A 27,287-nucleotide genomic window follows, 5' to 3' on the forward strand; every position below is an offset into this window, starting at 1 on the left:
AACAGATGGAAAAGTTAAAGATTGGACACCTGAATAAACTTCAATAAAGAGACATGTGCTTGGCTCTCTCTCCATTTGGGCTTGGCATATGAGCCCCTGTAGATTTGGGTTTCTAAACGAGTGCTAAAAGACTCTAACTCTTTTGTTAGGATCCTCACCCATCAGATGTCTCTGACATGTCTTTGTAGTGTAAAGGGTAAAATTCCAAACCACATCAAAACCACACTTAGGCTAAGGCTCCACATTGCAGGCTGTAGTGAAAAAGCTCTGTGGAAAAAAACGGTGGAGGAAATGCATTGGGGTTTTTCCCTCAGCGCTTTTCACAGAAAGTCTGCAGATTTTTCCTCTTTCTGCTTCATTTATACTTATAGTCAAAGTGTTGGTGTTTCTGTAGGTATAATTGGCATGTTGAGATTTCATAAAATGCTATGGTTTTGGAAATTGCAGCATTTCCACAGCAGGTATTTTTCTGCAGTGTGTGGATGGGATTTGCTATAATCTCATTCATTTTGTAGGGAATTTAAAACTGATGTTTTCCGCCCGCAGTTTTCCGCTACTGAATAGGCCCATATGAATTTGTACTACTGTGATCTCTGTCTCCATCGAATACAGAATCCTGGATTCCTCCATGTAAACTTACTCTAAGGCTAAGATAATCCTTTAATAGTTCCACATTGGGGAAATTTCAGTATGTTACAGCAGCATAGTAATACAGGTACAGGATAATACACAGTAATATAATACAGATGTAGACACACATATGCTGAGAAGAGAAGATATCCTAGGAGTCCATAGCAGCTAAGGAAAAAAAAAAAAACGGAAGAGAAAGAAGGAAGATCTCATGGTCATAATCATTAGTTCTCTGTGCTGAGTGATCTTCGCTTGGTTTGATGTAGATTATACAGCCTGGTCGCGGTTGGAAGGAAGGACCTGCGATACCGCTCCTTCTCACACTTGGGGTGAAGCAGATGGTCACTTACAGTGCTGCCAAGTGCCATCAAGGTCCCATACATGGGGTAGGATTTGTTCTCCTGTATGGAGGTCACCACAGACAGTATCCTTCTGTCACCCACCACCTGTACTGGGTCCAGGGGGCTCCCCAGGACAGAGCTGGCCCTCCTGATAAGCCTGTCAAGTCTATTTCTGTCCCTGGTTGATATACTGCTCCCCCAGCAGACCACACCGAAAGAGATGGCTGAAGCAACCACAGAGTTGAAGAAGGCCCTAAGAAGTGTCCCCTGGACTCCGAAGGCTCCGAAGCAGGTAAAGTCTGCTGTGGCCCTTTCTGTGCAGCGTCTCCAGGTGATCAGCCCAGTCTAGTTTATTATTGAGGAGCACGCCCAGGTACTTATAGGTCCTGACTATCTCAATACATGTCCCTTGGATCTCCACCGGGGTCGGAGCACTTCTCCGCTTACTAAAGTCCACCACCATCTCCTTTGGTCTTCCCAGCATTAATCCTGAGGTGATTCTGCTGGCACCATTCAACAAAATTCCGGTTTAAGTCTCTGTATTCCCTATCGTCGCCATCAGTGATAAGGCCGACTATAGCAGAGTCATCAGAGTACTTCTGTAAGTAACAGCTGGCTGAGTTGTGCCTAAAGTCAGCAGTGTACAGTGTGAAAAGAAATGGGGCAAGAACTGTACCTTGTGGTGCCCCCATACTACAGATCACAGTGTAGGACACATAGTCCTGGGCTCTCACATACTAAGGCCCTAACTAACAATTTTCTCTGTTTTCCTGTGTTTTCTTCCCTCTTCTACTAAATCTGTAGGGAAAATTCTTGCAATTCCCCAGCTAAAATTATAATGTTTTTTTTTCCTCTGTTTTTTTCTCGCAATATGTGGATGTTTTATTGTGGATAAGATTGGCTGACATTTCATTCACTTTGCTGGTACAGTAAAATGCAGCATTCCATTGGGCTTCCGCAGCAACCAAAAACCCAATGTAGGACCTAACCCTATGACTGGGTCCCCACGGGCTGGAAACGCATTTTACAGTATTTGTAAAGTGGATGGGATTCATGCGAATCCCATGCCCACTTTGCGGAAAATATGCCATGGTTTTGAAAATTGCAGCATGTCAATTACCGTATTTTTCGGACTAAAAGACGCACTTTTTTTCCCCAAAATTTCGGAGGAAAATGAGGGTGCGTCTTATAGTCTGAGTGTGGGTGGAGGAGTGGGTTTGCAGCATAGCCGCGCTACTGCCACCGCTGGTTTTCTTCAGCGACAGGAGCGTGACAATCTGCAGGCCCCGGCAGCTAAGACAGTCCCCGGCATCTGCTGTAATAGACCGGCGGATGCCGGGGAGTGTCTTAGCTGCCGGGGCCTGCAGATTGCCGCGCTACTGCCACCGCTGGTTTTCTTCAGCGGCAGGAGCGTGACAATCTGCAGGCCCCGGCAGCTAAGACACTCCCCGGCATCCGCCGGTCTATTACAGCAGATGCCGGGGACTGTCTTAGCTGCCGGGGCCTGCAGATTGCCACGCTCCTGCCGCTGAAGAAAACCAGCGGTGGCAGTAGCGCGGCCGTGCTGTAAATCCGCTCCTCCTCCGCAGGTCCCAGCAGTTTAAAGTTAGCCCCGGGGCCGGTCCCCACCGGCCCCATACCTTTAGTGATGCAGGCCGGCTCCTGCACGGCGAGGCCGCAGGAGCCGACCTGTTCCGATGACAGCCGGGAGCCTAATGAAGGCTCCCAGGCCTGTCATAGATATATATTACTATCGCGGCTGGTCTATGACCCTCCGCGATAGTAATGTATAGAATCTCCCATAGATGGCAATACACTTGTATTGCCGTCTATGGGACTTGCAATCAAATGATTGCAGGTTCAAGCCCCCTAGGCGGGGGATAATAAAATAGTAAAAAAAAAAAAAAAAAACACTTAAAAAAAATATAATAAAAAATAAAATAAATAAAAGTTCACCTCCTTTCCCTAGAATACATATAAAAGTATAACATTACTGTGAAACATACACATTAGGTATCCCTGTGTCTGAAAATGCCCGGTCTACTAATATTTTTATGTACAGTGAACGTCAAGATCAAAAGTGCTAAACTGCCGGGTTTTTCTCTCTGTTTTGCCTCTGAATTAAATTAAAGGTGATCTAAGCAATAAACATTTCCCAAAATGGTATATCTAAAAAGTACACCTGGCCCCACAAAAAAAACGCCCTATACATACCCGTACAGCTGCAGGGTCACCTGTCAATGTGGCCTTGCAGCTGTTCCAAAACTACAACTCCCATACATTAAATATTTTACCATTTTTTGCCTGAAAATTTTTTTCCCCTATTTTTCTCCTCTAAAACCTGGGTGCGTCTTATAGTCCAGTGCGTCTTATAGATATCCGAAAAATACGGTATATCTATGGAAACACTGGCAGCTTTCCCATAGATATAATTGCAACAGAAAGTGCACGGAGGAAAACTCTGTGAATGCGCAATGCGTTCACGCCACTTTATCGCGACATTTCCAGCCCGTGGGGCCTTAGCCTAAGACCCAGAACCACATTGCAGAAACGCAGCCTTTTTTTGTTGCAGATTTTGCTGAGTTTTTCTTAAGCCAAAGCCAGGAGTGCTACAAAAGGAATGGCAAATATATAGGAAGATGTTATATTCTACCCTTCTGCTTAATCTATTCCTGGTTTTGGCTCAGCATTGTGGACCTTCGCCTAAATGTTATTTTTTTTGATGAGATTATACTGGTACTGTAGTAGGCTTTGGATTTTCAACTTTCAACTATACAAAAGAAAATTGGCATATAGGCTACATGTCAATATGACCTTAACCTCTTTAAGGCTGGGGTCTCATGGGACAGAAACACCATAATTTGCCCACAGTGCTTCTTTGCTGTGCGACGTTCCTTGGGGCCTTAGCCTAACACAAACTCTTTACCAAATGCTTGTCATAACCTATTTGGCATAATTCATTTGTCATCACCTTGTTGGCATTAACCCATTGAAATTTTTGAGTTGTGTGCTATGAGGCTGCTGTTCCAATAATGGAACAATAGGCATAAACGGGTTATTATAAAGTTTGAGTACTTTTAGTTTATATTAATCTGCACATATTGTCAACAATCTTAATATTGTACATACGATTATAGCATTATCATACAAAAACAGACTAAAGATTTCGTTTTCAGTTAATAAGATTGACAAATTACATTTTCTGCCTTTACCTATAGTATACATTAATGTTTCCTCTGAATAAACAGTATAGCTGTGACCTTATGACTGTTAAAAGGCTTTATGAAAAAAATGGCCATAATATCCCATATCAATTATTTTATTCTTTGTATTCTTCTATATGTACTTTCAGTATGCAGCCTTCTGAAGCTGATTTACTTTTCACTGCACCCTCTCATTCAGTACCATATAAATAGACAGTGTCGCTTATCTTGAGGCATTTAGAGTCTGTACTTACTACAAGGAACACACTATAATTATTTTATGCTTCATAAAAATTGCTTTAGCGGATTTTTGGATATAACTTTATGGTGTATTTCGGGTAAAATTCACATTTACTGTAGCTCTGCGCTCAATAACTTTTTCTATCTGTTCAACATCCATTACAAGAGTGCTATACATTTACAAATAATAAATTAAATTAAGCCATTTCCTGTCTCTTTTTGGTAAGGCTGGATGATTAGATCCCCCTAGCTTTAAAACAATTCCACATGGAACCATTTTAAATGCATTTAAAGCCTCACTGGTTCAATACACCCACCCTGAGAGCAGCAGTAAAGAATTTCACTCAGGTAACATTTAATGATCCTAGTAGTGCTGTTACAAGATCAAAGTTTCTGATTTGACAGCATTAAGAAATGTCTGAGGGAAGTTGTAGGCAGAGCTAGAACAACAAAGATAAAAATCGACAAAGATGTCAACTGGAGGTACATGGATTCCGAGTAACTTGTACTTTCTAAAGTATAGAAATGTGGAAACTGGAAACATTAATTAAATTTACACATTGTTGACCTGTGTATAAAGCAATTGAGCGAGTCTTCACAGCACCTGCCTTGTTTTCAGCATACTGAATGAAGTCATTCTTATAGAATAAAACACAGCCAAGCAAACCATTTCCCGTACATGCATAATATATTTTAAAGACATAAGTTGTCATTGTGGTTGTCTGTATTTCAATGCCTTTTTCTGCCACCGTGCTATAATACAATAAGCTAGAGATCCAATGTAGGAATTAGCTGTTATCTGTAGAAGAATTGCCAGCAAGGGCTCAATCTTGCTTTAACACCTACCAATGAAATAAAGGATTATACAGTCCTCGTTAAAATGGATGTGCTGTCCATTAATGTAAGGACAAGCTTGGTTCTACAGGGTAAGTCCTGGTCTATACTGAAAACAGGAGAATCTCACTTCTACTTACTCAGAAGTTACTACATATAAGTTACTACATATAAGTCAACCCCATCAAACTAACCAAGAGTGAATTCAATAAATAGTTCTTAACCAATAGCTTTTAAAGAGGAACAGTCACCAACTATAAATTGCAATTGACATACCTAATTGGAATACCGTTGTTACCCTGATCAGTTTGGCCTATTTCTTTTGTTAATCTGTGCACCCATTGAAAAATAGGGCCCCTGTAGATTGGATGGATTGATGCAGGGGCATGCAGTGGTATAGTTGTTACCAGACCCTGAAACCCGAAACCCACTGCCACACAAATAGTTTCAAATTAGGGTCAAATATCAGGGTGCATATCAGTTAACATTTTGTACTTAATGACAGGCAGGGCCAGCCTTGGCGAGGGGATGGGGCAAACTGGGTAGTGTTGAGTGAGTAGTATTCGATCAAATACCTCACTGGCATAGGAATGCATGTAATCGGCCAAACACCAAGGGGCTAAATGCATCGAATACTAGCGTATAACCCCTTGGTGTTTGGCCGACTACACGCATTCCTATGCTGGCGAGGTATTTGATCAAATACTACTCGCTCAACACTAAAACTGGGCAATATGTAAGGTGGACTGTTATAAGAGAGACATAAATAGCTATTATAATGAGGGAAAGGGGGCTATTATTTATGAGGGAGGATATTACTGATAAGAGGGAACTATTACTGATATGGGCACTATACTAACTGATGGTGTGCGAAAATCTATTAGGCGGTACAAAGGTGATTATTTCATTTGTAATTGGTCATGGGGGAGTGGTTGCTACTGTTTTGGAGGCAGTAAGGGGCATTATTAATGGGGCTTGCACTGGGTATATGTTGGCTTTGTTAGTATATCAGCATTTGGGGCCCTCCTTTTAATTTTGCCCAGGGCCCCAGTTTGTCTAAAACCGGCTCTGATGACAGGACCTATGTAACACTGAAGCCCCACATTGCAGAAATTGAGCTTTATTTGTTACAGATCTTGCTCCATTTTTTGAGCCAAGTCCAGGAGTGGATTGAGCAAAAGGTAGAAATATAAGAACTTTCTATAAATTACCATTCCTTTTGTAGCCATTCTTGGCTTATGCAAAAAAAAAAAAAATGCAGCAAAATCTGAACCAAAAAAATAGCTTTCCCCACAATGTGGGGCCTTAGCCTAAGAGGTTATCTGATTTTCATTGTAAATAAAGATTATTTATTGCATAATAAAAAACTATGATATTTTGAGAACAAATTATACAAATTATTTAGTTACAGAATGATGAAACCACACTGCCCATAAAGGTGTATGGAGAGGAAAAGGAAGGATGAGCCAGTGAAAGGAAAGTAGAAAGACACATAGACATGCTTGTTTCCCAATGCTTTAACAGTAATGTGACATGTTCTACTCATCCAGGACATAACACTAGAATGAATATATATATATATATATATATATATATATATATATATATATATATATATATAGTTAGGGCCAGAAATATTTGGACAGTGACACAACTTTCGCGAGTTGGGCTCTGCATGCCGCCACATTGGTTTTGAAATGAAACCTCTACAACAGAATTCAAGTGCAGATTGTAACGTTTAATTTGAAGGGTTGAACAAAAATATCTGATAGGAAATGTAGGAATTGTACACATTTCTTTACAAACACTCCACATTTTAGGAGCTCAAAAGTAATTGGACAAATAAACATAACCCAAAACAAAATATTTTTATTTTCAATATTTTGTTGCGAATCCTTTGGAGGCAATCACTGCCTTAAGTCTGGAACCCATGGACATCACCAAATGCTGGGTTTCCTCCGTCTTAATGCTTTGCCAGGCCTTTACAGCCGCAGCCTTCAGGTCTTGCTTGTTTGTGGGTCTTTCCGCCTTAAGTCTGGATTTGAGCAAGTGAAATGCATGCTCAATTGGGTTAAGATCTGGTGATTGACTTGGCCATTGCAGAATGTTCCACTTTTTTGCACTCATGAACTCCTGGATAGCTTTGGCTGTATGCTTGGGGTCATTGTCCATCTGTACTATGAAGCGCCGTCCGATCAACTTGGCAGCATTTGGCTGAATCTGGGCTGAAAGTATATCCCGGTACACTTCAGAATTCATCCGGCTACTCTTGTCTGCTGTTATGTCATCAATAAACACAAGTGACCCAGTGCCATTGAAAGCCATGCATGCCCATGCCATCACGTTGCCTCCGCCATGTTTTACAGAGGATGTGGTGTGCCTTGGATCATGTGCCGTTCCCTTTCTTCTCCAAACTTTTTTCTTCCCATCATTCTGGTACAGGTTGATCTTTGTCTCATCTGTCCATAGAATACTTTTCCAGAACTGAGCTGGCTTCTTGAGGTGTTTTTCAGCAAATTTAACTCTGGCCTGTCTATTTTTGGAATTGATGAATGGTTTGCATCTAGATGTGAACCCTTTGTATTTACTTTCATGGAGTCTTCTCTTTACTGTTGACTTAGAGACAGATACACCTACTTCACTGAGAGTGTTCTGGACTTCAGTTGATGTTGTGAACGGGTTCTTCTTGACCAAAGAAAGTATGCGGCGATCATCCACCACTGTTGTCATCCGTGGACGCCCAGGCCTTTTTGAGTTCCCAAGCTCACCAGTCAATTCCTTTTTTCTTAGAATGTACCCGACTGTTGATTTTGCTACTCCAAGCATGTCTGCTATCTCTCTGATGGATTTTTTCTTTTTTTTCAGCCTCAGGATGTTCTGCTTCACCTCAATTGAGAGTTCCTTTGACCGCATGTTGTCTGGTCACAGCAACAGCTTCCAAATGCAAAACCACACACCTGGAATCAACCCCAGACCTTTTAACTACTTCATTGATTACAGGTTTACGAGGGAGACGCCTTCAGAGTTAATTGCAGCCCTTAGAGTCCATTGTCCAATTACTTTTGGTCCCTTGAAAAAGAGGAGGCTGTGCATTACAGAGCTATGATTCCTAAACCCTTTCTCCGATTTGGATGTGGAAACTCTCATATTGCAGCTGGGAGTGTGCACTTTCAGCCCATATTATATATATAATTGTATTTCTGAACATGTTTTAGTAAACAGCTAAAATAACAAAACTTGTGTCACTGTCCAAATATTTCTGGCCCTAACTGTGTATATATATATATATATATATATATATATATATATATATATATATATATATATCAGCCTGTTCTGTATGGAAGTAAACATAATAAACAGCATAACCAGTAGGTACTATGATTTTAAGAAAGTCTATTCTTGGTTCTTATAAATAATCAGCAACGAAGGAATCGACACAAAAGTAGACAAGACAAGTAAGACAACAAAGTAGTTTTATGTTGAGCTGACAGGTTTGATATAAAGATGTGCCTTGAAGCTAGTTATTGTTAGGATTGACGAACCTTGCATGATCTTATATTTAGTTGTCAGGTAAAAAGCCTCAAAGGAACCCGCAATAAAAAAAACTCAAGTTGGACTGAAGAATCTTGACATACCTTGTAATTTTCATTTGATATCCACTACTTTATTGTATATGGTCATCTATTGCACGAATAATCACTGTATGTATATAAGCAGTTTCAATTACTGTATTGGTCAATATACACTAATATGTGCATGGCTGTGTCAGCATAGCACATAGTTCTCCAAGTGATCAATTGTTCAGTTGTTGTTTACCCATTAACTTTTATCTACTATGTGTAGTCAACTCAAATGAAAAATTTTCCATTGGATGACAGGTGGTAATGGGGGTTCTAACAAAATGACTACCTTAAGTTAGTTCTTTATCAGCTTGTTTAAATATATGGCTTGTCCATATATTATGTCCATTATATATTTAGGATAAGATAAGATAATCCTTTATTAGTCCCACCATAGGGAAATTTCAGTGTGTTACAGAAGCATGATAATACAGATACTTGATCTGATGTAGATTATGTAGCCTGAGTGCAATTGGGAGGAAGGACCTCTGATAGTACTCATTCTCACACTTGGGGTGAAGCAGACGGTCACTTACAGAGCTGCCAAGTGCCGTCAAGGTCTCATACGTGGGGTGGGATTTATTCTCCAGCATGTAGCTCACCACAGACAGTGGCCCTCAGCCTCCTGAGCAGGTAGAGCCTGCTGTGATCCTTTCTGTGAGAAGCACACCCAGGAACTTATAGGTCTTAGCTATCTCAATGCTTGACCCTTGGATCTCCACCAGAATCGGAGCACTTCTCCACTTACTAAAGTCTACTACTATCTCCTTGGTCTTCTCAGAATTAATCGTGAGGTGGTTCCGCTGGCACCATTCTACAAAATCCCCGTTTAAGTCTCTGAACTCCTTGTTGTCTCCATCAGTGTGAGGCCTACTATTGCGGAGTCGTCAGAGTACTTTTGTAAGTAACAGCTGGATGAGTTGTGCCTAAAGTCAGTAGTGTACAGTGTGAAAGGGGTGAGAACTGTACCTTGTGGTACCGCTGTACTACAGATCACAGTGTCAGACAAATGGTCCCGGGCTATCACATTCTGTGGTCAGTTTGTGAGGTAGTTGAGTATTCAGTTGAATAGGTGATGGTCCACTCCAACAAGGTTCAGCTTGTCCCTCAGTAGTCCTGGCTGAATGGTGTTGAATGCACTGAAGAAATCAAAGAACATAATTCTCACAGTGTTCCCTGATTTCTCCAGGTGAGAGAGAGCTCTGCGAAGAAGGTGGATGATTTCATCAACCACCCCAATGTCCGGCCGATAGGCAAACTGGAACACACTATAGGGCGTAGATGTGTGAGGGCCAGTCTCTAGGACCTTCATCAGGTGGGATGTCAGTGCTACAGGTCTGTAGACGTTGAAGTCCGTCAGAGTGGGTTTCTTTGGAACTGATACCACACTAGATGTTTCCCACTGTTGTGGTACCACTCCCATCTTTAGACTCATATTGTACATGTGTGTAATAACTCATAAAACATATAAGCACATATAAAACTCAAAACTACAGAGTTAGGACAATAATTATTAACAATGAGAAAAAAACTGTCCACTGAAAAATCTCAGTTTTAATCATATTCAGGAACTTAAGAAGTGCTTTGTATAAGACAGAATCAATAAGTATATTAATTTATTTTAATATTCTTTATTTTCAGCTCTCTTCATACTAGGTATAGAAGGCATTATTTCACCTGTTAATTCAATATTCTTAATGCACCAGTGAGGCTAGGGTCCATTAGCAATGCATTAGTTTCTTGTAGAAGAGATTAGTGCCTAGCACACTATTTCACACATTCTTGCAAGTTAATGAATATACTAACACTGGGGTAAACTTATTGATAAATAGAAAATAGTGAGAAATATGTGAAATGCACACATTTAAAGGTCATGTAATGGTGTCTAAGAGAGAAATATTAATCAGGTAACTGGTAAATGGGGTCTCCTAGAATTTAACAAGGCTCTGAAGTGTACAACTGTATCTTTATTGTGTTTCTTTAGTATTATACACTACATGGGCACAGATATTACCTACAGGTTATACCTACACAAGCCTTCATGACATCATTCTAAGTCCATATGTATTAAAATGGAGTTGCTATCCTTCAATTTCTTTAGGAAGATTTTCTATAAGATTTTTGAGTGTGTCTGTGGGAACGTTTGCCCATCCACCCAGAAAAGTATTTGTAAGGCCACACACTGATGTTGGAGAGAGGGCCTGCCCACAATCTTCATTCTAAAATCTTCATTCTAGAAACATAAATGATTGAGGGCAGAAAAAGAGCACATCGTCCATCCAGTCTGCCCTTATATTAATTCCATTGTATCTTAGTATAGACATATCAGGCATGATTAAATAAGATAAGATAAGATAATCCTTTAATAGTCCCACAGTGGGGAAATTTCAGCATGTTACAGCAACATAGTAATACAGATACAGGATAATACACAGTAATATATTAAGGAAGTAGATACACATATGCTGAGAAGAGAAGATATACTAGGAGTCCATAGCAGCTAAGGAACAGAAGAAGAAAGAAGGAAGACTTCATAATCATAATCATTTGTTTTCTGTGCGGAGTGATCTTCGCTTGGTCTGATGTAGATTATACAGCCTGGTCACGGTTGGAAGGAAGGACTTGTGATAGTGCTCCTTCTCACACTTGGGGTGAAGCAGATGGTCACTTACAGTACTACCAAGTGTCATCAAGAGCCCATACATGGGGTGGGATTTGTTCTCCTGCATGGAGGTCACCACGGACAGCGTCCATTTGTCAACCACCACCTGTACTGGGTCCAGGGGGCTCCCCAGGACAGAGCTGGCCCTCCTGATAAGCCTGTCAAGTCTATTTCTGTCCCTGGTTGATATGCTGCTCCCCCAGCAGACCACACCGAAAGAGATGGCTGAAGCAACCACAGAGTTGAAGAAGGCCCTAAGAAGTGTCCCCTGGACTCCGAAGGCTCCGAAGCAGGTAAAGTCTGCTGTGGCCCTTTCTGTGCAGCGCCTCCAGGTGATCAGCCCAGTCTAGTTTATTATTGAGGAGCACGCCCAGGTACTTATAGGTCCTGACTATCTCAATACATGTCCCTTGGATCTCCACCGGGGTTGGAGCACTTCTCCGCTTACTAAAGTCCACCACCATCTCCTTTGGTCTTCCCAGCATTAATCCTGAGGTGATTCTGCTGGCACCATTCAACAAAATTCCGGTTTAAGTCTCTGTATTCCCTATCGTCGCCATCAGTGATAAGGCCTACTATAGCAGAGTCATCGGAGTACTTCTGTAAGTAACAGCTGGCTGAGTTGTGCCTAAAGTCAGCAGTGTACAGTGTGAAAAGAAATGGGGCAAGAACTGTACCTTGTGGTGCCCCCGTACTACAGATCACAGTGTAGGACACATAGTCCTGGGCTCTCACATACTAAGGCCCTAACTAACAATTTTCTCTGTTTTCCTGTGTTTTCTTCCCTCTTCTACTAAATCTGTAGGGAAAATTCTTGCAATTCCCCAGCTAAAATTATAATGTTTTTTTTTTCCTCTGTTTTTTCTCGCAATATGTGGATGTTTTATTGTGGATAAACTATAGATATACTAGGAGTCCATAGCAGCTAAGGAACAGAAGAAGAAAGAAGGAAGACACTTTTTATTCAATAAAAATTTGAATAAAAAGTGATCAAAGCAAAAGCATTTCCCGAAAATGGTAGAACTACAAAGTACACCCGGTCCCACAAAAAAAGACGCCCTATACACCCCCGTACACACACGTATAAAAAAGTTACGGCTGTCGGAATATGGCGACTTTTCAAAAAATAATTTTTTAACACAGTTTTGGATTTTTTTTAAGGGGTCAAAATGTAAATAAAACCATATAAATTTGGTATCCCTGGAATCGTAACGAAACACAGAATACAGGGGACATGTCATTTTGGTTGCACAGTGAACGCTGTAAAACCAAAGCCCGTAAGAAAGTCGCAGCAATGCATTTTTTCTTCAAATCCACCCCATTCTGAATTTTTTCCCTGCTTCTCAGTACATTATATAGAATAAATAATGGTGGCATCATGAATAAAAATTTGTCCCAGGAAAAATTAAGACCTCATATGGCTCTGGGAGTGGAGAAATAAAAAAGTTATGGGGTTTAGAAGGAGGGGAGTCAAAAACAAAAATCAAAAAATGCCATCGGTGGGAAAGGGTTAACTTCAAATACTTCTGTCCCAAAGTCACTATGTAAAGTTTCTCACAACACAGTATAGCAGTTCAAATACAAATTAACTTCAACACAAAAGTCTGACGTATTCTCTGAATTACAGCAAAAAACAAGATATAAAGTTACATTTCATATCTCATCCCTTATACACAGTACGAAAACCTTACCCACGCCTGTATATACCCACTTCTACAATCACCGCAGATGAAGTCGCGGGTAACAGCTAGTATTTTATATTTGGAAACATTGAACTGCAGTTTCCATTGTTTGGACCATTCAGTAAAGCTAGATCTTTTTCCATGTTGCAAACCCCTTCAAGAGTATCAACTCTAATACACACTTTTATGCCACTGGCAATAAGGCAATTCTCATTTACTAAACCTTCTTGTAGGCTACCTACAAAAATATTAAAAAAAATAAGACTCCTGAGGTACACCACTTGTGACTCGTCTGTTCTAGAAATACACACCTTTAACAACAACACTTTGAAATCTGTTTGTCAGCCAACTGTGAATCCATTGATCTGATCAGGAATTAAGTCTAATCTTCAAAGGTTCCAGTTCATCACAAAATGATAAAATCCACTTTGTCATCATTCTATTGCTCTTCAAGTAAACCAGAAATATAATGTCAACCTTTTTATAAAAGTGCAAATAAACATGCTACTTTATGTTTTATAAAATATTAAAAATTATTAAAACTGCTTTCAATATATTTAACCTGGATATGTTGACAACCCAATTTCCTACATATATAAGTTTGATACGTGTAACAAATTTCCAAACAGTGTAATGAATATCTGATATGTTATTTTGGTGATTCATTGAACTGTGTTTTGGTATTTTCAAATGTAATTTTGATCATAACACCATGTCCAGTGTATTGTGAATGTTGAAAAAGTGACATTCAAAGATTGTATCAGAGGTGGACAGTCTCGGACCTTTTAATTATTGCCTCTTGTCTGCTTTGACCACCCACCTAGCTGTAGAGAGCTCATCAGGCACCAAAAATAACTGCACTGATTGCTCAGGTAATAGTAGGAGCTAGAGAGAAAAAATCCACCCACACTGAAATCAGTGGAGCGATGCCTATTTACGGCAATGCAAAGTGTCGGTATTGATGGAGGTGGTGAGGGGTTACCTTTAAAGATATCATGTATGTTCAATAGCTGTATTGTTTATTACTTTATGTATTTAGAATTGGAAATAAATTGTCTTAAATGATAACAGATAATGATTACAGATAAATCTAAGCTATAATACAGCCTTTATTATAAGAACATGGAATAGGCCACAAAAGGTTTTCTAGGAATATACAAAATAAAAACCTAAAACTTTAACATATTTATCTTTAATCTTCTCAATATAAACATTTAAAAGGGGGCTAAAATTGTAATATAATAACATTTTTAATGTGCTTAAAGAGGACCTTTCATCAGATCGGGCACATGCAGTTTTATATACTGCTGGAAAGCTGACAGTGCTCTGAATTCAGTGCACTATCAGCTTTCCCGATCTGTGCCCGATGTAAAGCGCTATCGGTCCCGGGACCGTAGCGCTTTAGTGTCAGAAGGGAGTTTCTGACAGTTAGCCAGGGACGCCCTTCTGCCCAGCAGCGCCTATCGCTGAATTCAGCGCACTGTCAGCTTTCCAGCAGTATATAAAACTGCATGTGCCCGATCTGATGAAAGGTCCTCTTTAAGTCTCCTCCATTTCCTTTCTATTGCTGTTAGAGTTGGCACATCTTTTACACTCCTATGATGATAAACAGTGAGTAGGCCACTGCACTGATGTGTTAACCATAGTGACATCATTACAGCAGGGTAGGACTGTCTGACCTGCTTACGTGATATGCCATCATCACACAGGAGTGTGGTTGGGGAATGAACAGCAGCATCAAGACAACTATAAAAATTCTTAAGGTTAAGTTCATTGGCAATTTTATTATCTTAGCTTTCTGGCCATTTTAGAGCATTTTATTTTTATAAAATACAATATTTTCTTCCATTTTTGGACAAATACCAAAGTCGACACTTGGGTAAGAGGTCACATATTATTTTCCAAGTAATCACTAGTTAATCTCTAATAGCAGCTAATGAAAAGGGCAATATGACATATACATGTTATAATTACAGATTGTGACAATACACATATAGTCCTGCGATTAGTTGCTGATTTCCAGTTTACTCTATTATGCATAATCAGCAGAACAATTACAACCATCCAGTTAGTTTAATTAATGTAAACAAACTGTTGTCAAATAGTTCTTAAATATTCAAAAATTCAAATACATGACAGATTTTCACTTTCCAACCTGATATTTTACAAATATAGTTTTTTCTCAATCTGTAGCTGTCACCTTTAGTTTTTAATTAGAGCAAAAATGGAATACAAGAAAATATGTTTTTCAACTAGATCTACCATTAGTATTAACACCTATAATTTCCTGCAATACAGATTAGAAAAAAAACAACAATAATGATTGAAGTGCTCAGTTTCGGCTCACGTGTTGTGCACATCCTGGACCTTTAGATGGTAAGTCTACACTAAATGCCTCTGACTCTTTATAAGGGTCTTACCACTGTTCCATCTGCTTTGGTATCTTTTTGTTTTTGCTGTTATGACTCATCTTTCTTTTTAGACCCTGTATGTTGCCTGTCTTGACTTGCGTTTGGCCTCTACTTATAATGTGTATGCTGACAACCTCGACCCTTGTTCTGCTCGACCATTATTTCAGCCTTCATACTAGAAAACAGATGGGGGACCACAGGTCAAGGAAGAGGATCCACTCTCAAAGGTCGTGAAGATGAAACAGGAGTCAATGGTGTGGATTAGGAATGCTTTAATCGGATATTAACTGTACAGCACAACGCGTTTCTGGCTATAAATAGACCCTTTCTCAAGTGCAAAATCACATAAACATCGGACTAGATGTAAAAAAGTAGAGCGAAAATAGGGCACTCACCGAGACAATGGGTCTGCATGAAACGATCGGATTTTAAAGAAATGAAATAAAAGTCTACTGGTTTTAGACCTGTTGTCTTGGTGAGTGCCCTATTTTCGCTCTACTTTTTTACTATTTTTGCATGGTCTATATATATAGAGAGAGTGCACCACCTGACTGGCCATACGGTCTTTTCAATTTGACAATGTGGCTATCTGTCCTCTACTTCAATTGCTGGAATTTTGAAAGAGTGATATAAAATCAGGGTCTACTTATAGCTTGAAACGCATGGTGCTGTACTGTTTATATCTGATGAAAGCTTTCCTAATCCACACCATTGACGCCTGTTTCATCTTCACAACCTTTGCGCGCGGATCCTCTTCCTTGACCTGTGGTCCCCATCTGTTGTCCTGAATTGCTTTCTGGTTTTACGGTGTATGTTGATGGAACCGCTGCCACTCTCAACAAGACTACGCGTCATCCTTTTGTGATCTAGGGTGTTGTGATCCATTCACAACCCCATCATATGAGAGGCCAACTGGTCGTTTTTCAGTAAAATTAAGATTGTTACCAACCTCAACAGTGTACTGCTACACTTAGTGTGCTCAGTGTCTCTCTCCTTCTTTGTATTCATACTAGAAAAGGCTGTATATGTGTCATCTATTGCTAACCGAAGCTACTTCAAGGATATCAAATTGAGGATTCCCTTTGGAAAATAAATATCTTTTTAAGACTTCACTCAAATATCTTAGTATGTCAAACGCAAATATGTCAGTGACCTATGGTAGTGAATCTATGTCTCCAGTTGGCCATCATTTCAAGCTAATACCTTATATTATCTTTATGCTTGAGTCTACCTGGGAATTATTTAGCAATTGTTTACTTTGAAGTATTCATATGTAATCCATGGCAAGTGGCACAATAGAAGCCGGCAAGATAGAAAGAGCCAGTAGAGCACCATTTCAAGTACATCTGAGCATTTTTTTTATAAGGAGTAAGGATCCATTTACACAGCAATGATATCAACCTTTCCATTAACACTTGAGTAATCACAATTCCGAGATTGTTCCTCTTTCATACTATCTGATTCTTAGCAGCACATCCCTATTTACATAAAACAATGTGCCACCAGAAACTGTACATCTTATCTCATATATTACTTTTTGTTTATTTATTTTAAATGAATGAATGAAAAGATTGAATACACATTTATGGTTACACCAGTAATGTATTTATGCAGTAACACTTTTGTGACCATTATGAAAGAAATAACAAACCAAAGGTTTTATTATAATAAAATGAGCATCCTTTATACTTGAAAAACATTCTTGACAAAGGACGTCTGAATGCAATGCTTCCTTTACATTCTAAAACTGCTGTTATGATTTTTTTCTAAGGTGGTTTCGATAAAAAAAGTTTTTTAACAAAAAGTTCTGGACCATATAATTCCGTACATATTTTATAATGCATACAAGACACAATCAGCTAGTAAGCAATTTACATAGGCCAATCATTGGAAACAAGTATTCCCATGAACCCATGTGTCTAATAATTTGCCCAAAAACTGGGCAGCATAAAAAGGCCCAAAGTAATAATTTCAAATAATGGCTTCTCAAAAAGGGGAACTAGTCGGATATTTTGGAAAGTGTTCCAATCATCTTAAAACTAGACCGTCTTCTTAGTCCCTAAAGAAACTGAAATAATGATGAAGGCAAATGGCAATTGGCCAAGTCAGTGAAGCAAATCTTCCATTGCAAGAGCAGACAAAGTGAAGTTTGGATAAAATCTCTCTGCTTGGAAACCCATGTGATGAACAATCACTCGCTGCCTGCTCGTAGTGATCTAAGATCATTTAACATACCAGCTAAATATCTGATATTTCATCACAGTGGACAAAAATATTGCTTCATATATACTGTGCTTAGGTATAGCTTAGCTTTCTGCTATTTATACCATGTACTGCAACACTTCGTAGGGAACAGGTTTGTATTTAGGCTTCAGATGGATTACTGCTTTAAGTAGCGATATTTTTCCTCAGTTGTCTGTTACCTTCCATACTTCATGTCTGTTGAGTAAAGTCTTTATTTCTGTGCCATCATAATCTTAGCACAGCAGTAGAATCACAAATAAAAAGTGAGAGGCAATGGGTATATTTGATAACAAATGAAAATGCATATTTCATTGGTGTTCATTATATGGTCACCCAATGTGAACCCTTCTCATTCGTTTTACTTATTTAAGAAATATTTTTACAATATGCAATTTTTGTTAATATCTAGAAAACTGGTTTGTGAATTTATTCTACAGTATGTACCTCTTTTTAGTACTTTCATTTGCCCACCTCTGAAAGGATTGGCATCTTATTGGCTCACTATAATTCTATAATAGTATAACACAGCCACAAGTTGGCCAATTAACTCATGAGCTCCCTGGTATAGGTTTTAACAACTGCTGACCATGACCAGAACATGGTATAGCATCATGGAAGAAGATCACAAAAATGACACTTCCCCAGGGCAAGGCGGTGGCTCAGTGGTTAGCACTGCAGCCTTGCAGTGCTGGAGTCATGGGTTCAAATCCTGCCAGGAACAACATCTGCAAGGATGTTCTCCCCGTGTTTGTGTGGATTTCTTCCCATTCTACAAAGATATACTGATAGGAAAAAAAATGTACATTGTGATCCCTAAATGGGGCTCACAATCTACATAAAAAAAGATAACTCTGTGGAACCAGGTATGGTAGTCAGGATTTACAGACAAGCAAGGTGTTTGGTAAATGGCTGTGACTTCTGATGCACCAAACCTTTTTGGTCAGTGTTTTCCATGGATCTTATCTATAGATATCCCAAATCTAATACTACATCAGGCTAAGGCCCCACAGGCCATATCCGCAGCACTAAAGCGCTGCGGGAAGAACCGCTGTGTGAACGCATTGCGGTTCTTTCCGCAGTGCTTTTAAGAGAAAGTTCACAGAGTTTTCCTCTACGGTATTTCCAAAGATATAATTGACATGCTGCGATTTGCAAAGCCGCAGCGGCTTTGCAAATCGCAGTGTGTCTGCGCTGCAATCTTTTCCGCAAAGTGGGTATGGGAGTCGCATGAATCCCATCCACTTTGCCTGCACTGTACAACACCGCAATTTTTCCTGCAGCATCTGTGCTGCAGGCAAATTGCGTCATTTCCGGTCCGTGGGACCCCGGCCTTAAGTGCATTTCTAAATGCAACAAACTCATCTATCAGATGACTAGATATATCAGATTTCATATTTTGTTGCTAGAAAAACTCAGTGATCAGCAATCTTCAGCACTTTGATTTCTTGAAACTACAACTTTCAGCATGCGCAATTGTTCAATTTTTCATGAAACTTTCACAAAAGTGAATGGAGCACACTGGGCACTGTAGGCTCAGAATAATGTTGGAGTTCTGCAGGTTGCTTTTTTGTGGTATATAGGAAATGTAGCGTTAAGTGTCTATAAAGCAAAAGTCATTTTTTTTATAGATGCTCTCCCCTTTATCCATTGGTAGAGATTGTGAGTAGAGAACACCCTTTTTGGACATTCATATGCACTTAAGGATCAAATGGAAAGGACATGCTATTTAGAAATTAAAAGTTTACATACTTTACAGCTAACTGACAAGATTTCTGAAACTTATTACCATGTACATTTCATTAGGAATTTCCCAATTTACACAAGCAGTGAATCTACTACAGTATATATAATATAGAAAGGCTGAGACTGGTAATGGCCAAGCACCATAGGTCAGACAGCAATCCATGCCCTATAACATGGCCTGTTGACCTTTCTGGTATATTGATTGTTTCATAGGGGTCTCTTTAATTCCCCAATATATTCCATAATCATCATGCCAATAAGGGTCATCCCTGTAAGCACGGATAGAATTCCTGCTGGATTTTGTCTCCACATTCACTTAGGATTTTTCAATAAAGATAGTTAGGTTTCGATACTGTTATAACACACTGTATTAAGCTTTTAATGTCATCTGCCCTCTAAGAAGTAGACATATATTCTTTGAGTTGGCTTAACGCTACACATTCTGATAAAGAACAGCTCAGCTTGACATGGTTAAATATTGATAAATCTGCCACTTAGAGTTACTGCACTGGAACGATCTGGGAAAAAAACCTCATGAGCTTTTCTGTTCCATTAAATTTGTAGTTGGGTAATATGGCTATTGTAAAGAGCAATGCTGAAACATGAGATTCTTTACTGAAGTAAGGTGGAAGACCTCAGCAGTTTAAGGGATGAGCTTTTGAAAATACTATAGCTATATATTTTCAGCTATTTCTATGTGTATACATTACATTTACTATGTCTTTAGCATACATAGTACTTGCTTTTAAAAGCATAATCATATACAAAGTTTACGCAACAGCTCATACGACTATTCTCCTGCTATAAATGTAACGTAAATGTGTAAATGTGGACGTGCTATACATCTAAGATGGGCACAAACACTAAATAAGTGTCAGCAACCGATGTTAATAAAACCAAACAACAATCTAAAGGTAGTCAAACACATTGGTAAGAAACTATCACTGAATTTATGTCAGTTTTCTGGCATAAAAAATTCACATATTTTTGGGAAAACTCACTTTTGCAGGTAAATGTGTATTTTTCCCCTATTTTGTGCCACACTTGCCATTTTTCTTACAAGTAGGCACAGAGTGGAGAATACACAATTTCACAGCCAAGTTTGAAGAGGCCCGCACTTGAACAGGTGAATCCCCTGATAGGCCCCTCAGCCAGGTGGGCCTCCAGCTCACTAGAGCATTGTGCAGTACACGTCCTCACTGTCCTTCATATGGATACTCATCATGCAGCATTTCATCCAGGCTATGTGATAGCATTATATGCTTGGTAGAGTATTTAAGAAAGTAGGCAGTTTATTCTTATATATTGTTTACACCAGGGGTCCTCAAACTTTTTAAACAGTGGGCCGGAGGCAGAGCAGGTCGCACAGACATCGGGAGCGGTGCCCTCCAATAGATAAAGTGAAGTGCGCTCCATGGCCTGGCCCGAGCTCCCCAGGAGCTTCATAATAAATGCACGCCTGCCGGCGTTGTCGGCGGGGCCAGACAGAAGTGCTTGGCGGGCCACATGTGGCCCTCGGGCCGCAGTTTGAGGACCCTTGGTTTACACTTTGGGTGGCTGAGATGATATCTAGGTACAGAGCCAGGCTAACCAGTATCCTTCTGTCCTAGGCCCTATCTTCCTATTCACTCCTATTCACCAATCTAAGAGGACTCAAGTTGAAAGGAAAGAGCCAGGCAGCAGGACTAGGAAAACCCTAGAACAGAAACTATCATAAGCAAGGACTAGACAGTAAGTTACTACAAAAAATAACTTTATGTTGCCAACATTTATGAATGAGTGTTAGATAATATTTAAATTTAGCTGTATATTTGGTCCACAGATTTAATTTTATTTTTGGGCACTAGGCACTGTTCACAGCCCATGTAATTATTTACACCAAAAAACTTGTGAAAATATCAGGTGAACTCTATGCCATATCATAGCTAGTCTCAATTTTATGATTAAGAGGCATACAGCATGATTGAGAGGCATACAACATGATTAAGAGGAATACACTATGATTTAGAGGTATACAGCATGATTAAGAGGCATACAGCATGATTGAGAGGCATACAACATGATTAAGAGGAATACACTATGATTTAGAGGTATACAGCATGATTAAGAGGCATACACCATGATTGAGAGGCATACAACATGATTAAGAGGAATACACTATGATTTAGAGGTATACAGCATGATTAAGAGGCATACACCATGATTGAGAGGCATACAACATGATTAAGAGGAATACACTATGATTTAGAGGTATACAGCATGATTAAGAGGCATACACCAAAATTGAGAGCCATACACGTCAGTCGTTTTGATGCATCCCACTCTAGTGCTGCTGATGATTAAGTCTGGTGAACTACATGTCAGTGTGAAACAATTGTCTCTATTTGAGATATGACATCTAAACCTGCTAATTTTTCAAACATGACCGCAGCGTCCATGGGGTTCTGCCATGCTTCATGTCCCCCTCAGCACCCCCTGTGGTGAAGTTGGGGGTGCCGATATGCATCTTCTGCAGCCCAGGGTCTGGCCAGTGACCCCGGGCTTCTAATAGCCCACAGTAACAGATTGATCCCGCCCAGAAGCAAGGAAGTCAGACTATGTATCTGCATAGGCTGACTTCCTCTGTAGACTGCAACATACATGTATTGCAGTGCATCGCTGGTTCAGGTCCCCGAGTGGGACATCATTAAAAACAACTGCAAGGCACAGTGTTCTACACCACTATACAGGCTCTCTGCAGCTAGGAAATAGTTGCCGAAAATGAATTCAGATCAAATCAAATTGTATCCGAAAATTCGGCAAAGCTACCAAATCGAATTTTTGTAAAATTTGCTCATCTCTATACATTGCTAATATGATGTGAAAAGGGCCTAAGCTGTATAATGACTGTTAGGACCTTACATAATTGTATTGATTTCTTTATACATAGCAAGGGTTAATCCACTTATTAAATATAGCTATTTGATTAGAAAAAAAAAATATTTACGAAAAATGTGAAAACAGTATGGATAACCTTAACTGTGTCACTCTTATTATCCCTCATTTTCCTTGCCTGTATATTTATCTTAACTATATCTATTGAATAGAGATATGCCGCTTTCCGCTGACTGCTAACCCTGATATACATCAGCTTTATTTTGATCTGTACAAGTTGATGCCTCTGTAGATACTGCAATAATTCTAAACATGTTTTCTAGTTTCCACTCATATGACTGCAATATGCCAATCCTATTCATAAGCAATACTTGTGCATTATGTCTAAAATAAAATTATTTCTGGATGTGAAACCCAAGGCTTGATTGTTAATTATCTCTGTTGTTGGCTAATAAGCATGTTGAGATTTATATTTACATAGATACTGTAGTCAGTTTCCATAATTTATGCTAAAATAGCAAAAGCCTATGGGCATGTATAAAGATTAGCACACAAGTTTTATGCATTGCATTTTATACCCCACATTGCATCTAAATTCTATGCAACCTTTATTCTAATCATTACTAACCCAATGCACAGTATACCAAGCTTAATGTGAAAAGCAACTAGGTCAGACTATGGTTTTTAGAGGAAGCAGTCTGCAGAACTATTTACTGCATTAGACCATAATGGATTTCTTATAAGAATTCAGACGATGCTTTGAACAGATAAAGTTGAATAACCCTCATAACAGAGAGCACAAGCCATACAGACATCTGTGTTCTCCTATCTTGTACTCTACCACCTCTACAGCCTGACTGTACATGCGGACAGAAGGCTTGGATTATAAAGAACAGGATTATGGAGGTGAAAAATGGAATGTCTGAAAAGTCTGAAATATATGGGCAGCACGGGCATCTTGTGTTCAAATCCTGCCAAGGAGTTTGTATGTAAAGATTAGCAAGTAGTATTCGATCGAATAGCTTCCCGCCATAAAGAATGCGTGTAAGCGGCCGAACACCAAGGGGTTAAGCGCATCAAATATACATATGGTTATGGAGTATACATATGGTTATCACTAGAGATGAGCGAACACCCAAATGTTCGAAGTTCGAAATCCGATTCGAACAGCCGCTCACTGTTCGACTGTTCGAACGGGTTTCGAACCCCATTATAGTCTATGGGGAACATGTACTCGTTAAGGGGGAAACCCAAATCCGTCTCTGGAGGGTCACCAAGTCCACTATGACACCCCAGGAAATGATGCCAACACCTCTGGAATGACACTGGGACAGCAGGGGAAGCATGCCTGGGGGCATATAAGTCACTTTATTACATGGAAATCCCTGTCAGCTTGTGATTTTCGCAAGCTAACTTTTTCCCATAGGAATGCATTGGCCAGCGTTGATTGGCCAGTCTTCAGAATTCAGCCAATCAGCGCTGGCTCTGCCGGAGGAGGCGGAGTCTAAGATCGCTCCACACCAGTCTCCATTTAGGTCCAACCTTAGACTCCGCCTCCTCCGGCAGAGCCAGCGCTGATTGGCTGGAGACTGGCCAATGCATTCCTATGGGTATGCGGTGATGCAGCCGAGCTGAGCGAGTGCACACACTCACCACTGCTGTGCAGAGACCGGCACACACTCAGCTCTGCTGATTCTGTATACTGATTCTGTATACTGGCCAATCAACGCTGGCCAATGCCAGCGGTGATGCAGCCGAGCTGAGCGAGTGCACACACTCACTACTGCTGTGCAGAGACCAGCACACACTCAGCTCTGCTGATTCTGTATACTGATTCTGTATACTGGCCAATCAATGCTGGCCAATGCCAGCGGTGATGCAGCCGAGCTGAGCGAGTGCACACACTCATCACTGCTGTGCAGAGACCGGCACACACTCAGCTCTGCTGATTCTGTATACTGATTCTGTATACTGGCCAATCAACGCTGGCCAATGCCAGCAGTGATGCAGAGCTGAGTGTGTGCCGAGCTCGCACAGCAGTGCTGACCGGCACACGGTGTAGTTGAGCAGAACTGGCTCAACACTGCTGAGTCTCTGCACGTCTTCTGTATCTCATTCGGCCAATCAACGCTGCTCAATGCATTCCTATGGGAAAAAAGTTTATCTCACAAAAAACACAATTACACACCCGATACAGCCCCAAAAAGTTATTTTTAATAACATTCCCACATAAATAAAGGTTATCCCTAGCTATCCCTGCCTGTACAGCTATCCCTGTCTCATAGTCACAAAGTTCACATTCTCATATGACCCGGATTTGAAATCCACTATTCGTCTAAAATGGGGGTCACCTGATTTCGGCAGCCAATGACTTTTTCCAATTTTTTTCAATACCCACGTTGTCGTAGTTCCTGTCCCACCTCCCCTGCGCTGTTATTGGTGCAAACAAAGCGCCAGGGAAGGTGGGAGGGGAATTGAGTAATGGCGCACTTTACCACACGGTGTTCGATTCGATTCGAACATGGCGAACAGCGTGATATCCGATCGAACATGTGTTCGATAGAACACTGTTCGCTCATCTCTAGTTATCACTATGTCACACTGCAACCATCTTTGGATGCTCCAGTGGTGTCTGAAAGTCTATATTTACAAAGCAATTTTATCTCTTCTGCTATGTAAGTAGCATAAAAGTATTGGAATATAAAGATATATATTTGGGTTTTTTTTTAGGATTTCCACAAATATTATGCAGGTAGATTTTTTAACCACCTGGACCATAACCATACTTAAGACTGAGTTTACAACTGAAAGCATTTAAACCAAACAACACTAATACATGTTCCCTGTCGTCCTCAACAGCGGCACAATGTGGGGTATTTCTGCCCCTGTGTGCTGGTAGGACAGGCGGATATTTAATTAGCCAATCAAATGCGTGGCAGGCCCTATAAGAGGGCACAAGAACCTCCCCTCTGCGTGTTTTTTTCTGTCCTGTGTGGACAGAGGACAGGTGGGAGGACTTGTGTCCTCTTTGAGAAGCTCAGCAGGATCACTCACCTCCTGAGCGGTTGTTTTCTTCTTGTCACCTTCTGTGCCCTGCGGGGAGAAGGTGCTTGTTAGCCATGTGTGGCTACCCCCCTCTATCCCCCCTGCCCCCCCTCTCCTCCGCTTCCCCTGCTCCTTGTGACTTACCTGACATTTTGGTGAGAGTCCGGGGACTCAGTATGCCGCCTCTGGTGGCCGCGTGGACTGCCGGCGGGTGGAACCACACTGTTGTGTATCCTGTTCCCCGCCGGCCGCTGTAAGCGCGCATTTCCGGTTTCGCCAGAAGTATCATAGCGCCATGGCAACGGCCTGGCGCTGGCGGCCGCTCACTCAGGGAAGATTCAGGCCTTATTAAAGGCTGGAAAAGACGGGGAGATGTGGGGGTAAGTGCCCGTGTTAAGGGCCTCTTGGTGGGGGGGAATGTATATCTTTGCAGACCCCTGATTACAGGGTTAGTTGTCTGGGCAGGTTGCCTCACCTGCTTTGATTGTGGCTCCGCCCACTTCCAGCCGGCCAGAATTAAGAGGCTGGCTGGCCTGGTGTCAGAGACCTTCCTGCAGTATCTGCTGAAGGCGTGCGATTGTGGTGTTCATTGATCTTGAACTCTTTTCCAGTTTGCAAACTTTATTGGGAACCGGCTGTGATGGCCGAGTGGTTAAGGTTTTGGACTCGAAATCCAATGGGGTCTCCCCGCACAGGTTCAGATCCTGTTCACAGCGCCAGCCCGGCTAGCTCAGTCGGTAGAGCATGAGACTCTTAATCTCAAGGTCGTGGGTTCGGGTCGCACGTTGGGCGCCAAGTCACCTCTCTGTCCGGTCTACAGGACCTGGTAAGATTTACCCTTTTTTTAAAAGCTGGTATGATGTCATGGTGACAGTGTTGCATGGTCTATTATCTCTCTCTGTAGGATATGTCATCCTCTACTACCCCTCCTGGGGATGGTAGGAGGAAAACCTCTTCCAAGAGGAAACATCTTTCCTGCTTCGATTGCGACACACCGCTCCCTGATGGTAGGTAGCGGCTTGAAAGGTTGTGCCCTGCGGGGTACTACTGGTCCTATAACTTGCCTATTTTCAGGCTATGAGTGGGCCCGTTGTCGCGGGTGCAGAGGTCCTCCACCTGTGGAGCCCTCTCCCAGAGATATGATGGCATGGGTCAAGGAGATGGTGAGGTTGGGCATCGCTTGGGTAAATAGTTTTTCCCTTGCTTGTACTCTCCTTTTTGTTTTGCAGGATGATTCCCTCAAAGGGATCCATTGCACCTTGTCTCAGCTCACCAGGAGACCATGCTCTGAGCTCCGTTCCTCGTCTCTCCCCCCCCCCCCCTTGTAACACCTGCGGGTGGCAGAGGATGATTCCTCCGAGGACGACTCAGTTATTCCAGCAGAACTGCGTTCCATTATGAACAAACGGGCAGGCTGCTGAAGTCCATCCGGTCTACAGTGGGCCGAGATGTTGACGGGGAAGCCTCCACGTCTGCCTCTGGGGGACATATTGCCTTCCATGCGGACGCCACGCTGACCGACCTTATGGCGCAGCAGTGGAAACAGCCAGAGAAAGGACATTCGCTTTCCAGGATCTTCAAGAGTTTGTTTCCTATTAACACTACCCAGTGGGATTCCTGGGGGCCTCCCCCGAAGGTGGATTTGGCCGTAGCAAAGCTGTCCCGCAGAACCCTGGTGCCCTTGGAAGATGGTTCAAATCTTCAGGACCCTCTGGATCGTAGGGCGGACTCCGTTCTGAAGAAGGTCTACTCAGC

At 41.1% G+C, this 27,287-nt stretch overlaps 1 protein-coding gene and 1 non-coding gene across 35 annotated transcripts in view; one reads left to right on the plus strand and one right to left on the minus strand.

The window, feature by feature from the left end:
• PTPRD (protein tyrosine phosphatase receptor type D) overlaps positions 1 to 27,287 on the minus strand; it is a 1,471,303-nt gene that overhangs the window by 1,298,612 nt on the left and 145,404 nt on the right. The window lies entirely within an intron of this gene.
• TRNAS-CGA (transfer RNA serine (anticodon CGA)) lies at positions 26,167 to 26,248 on the plus strand. The gene has a single exon. It is a non-coding gene; the product is annotated as a tRNA-Ser (tRNA).

The sequence above is a fragment of the Leptodactylus fuscus genome, chromosome 1 (assembly GCF_031893055.1).
Source record: "Leptodactylus fuscus isolate aLepFus1 chromosome 1, aLepFus1.hap2, whole genome shotgun sequence".
Lineage (NCBI taxonomy): Eukaryota > Metazoa > Chordata > Amphibia > Anura > Leptodactylidae > Leptodactylus > Leptodactylus fuscus.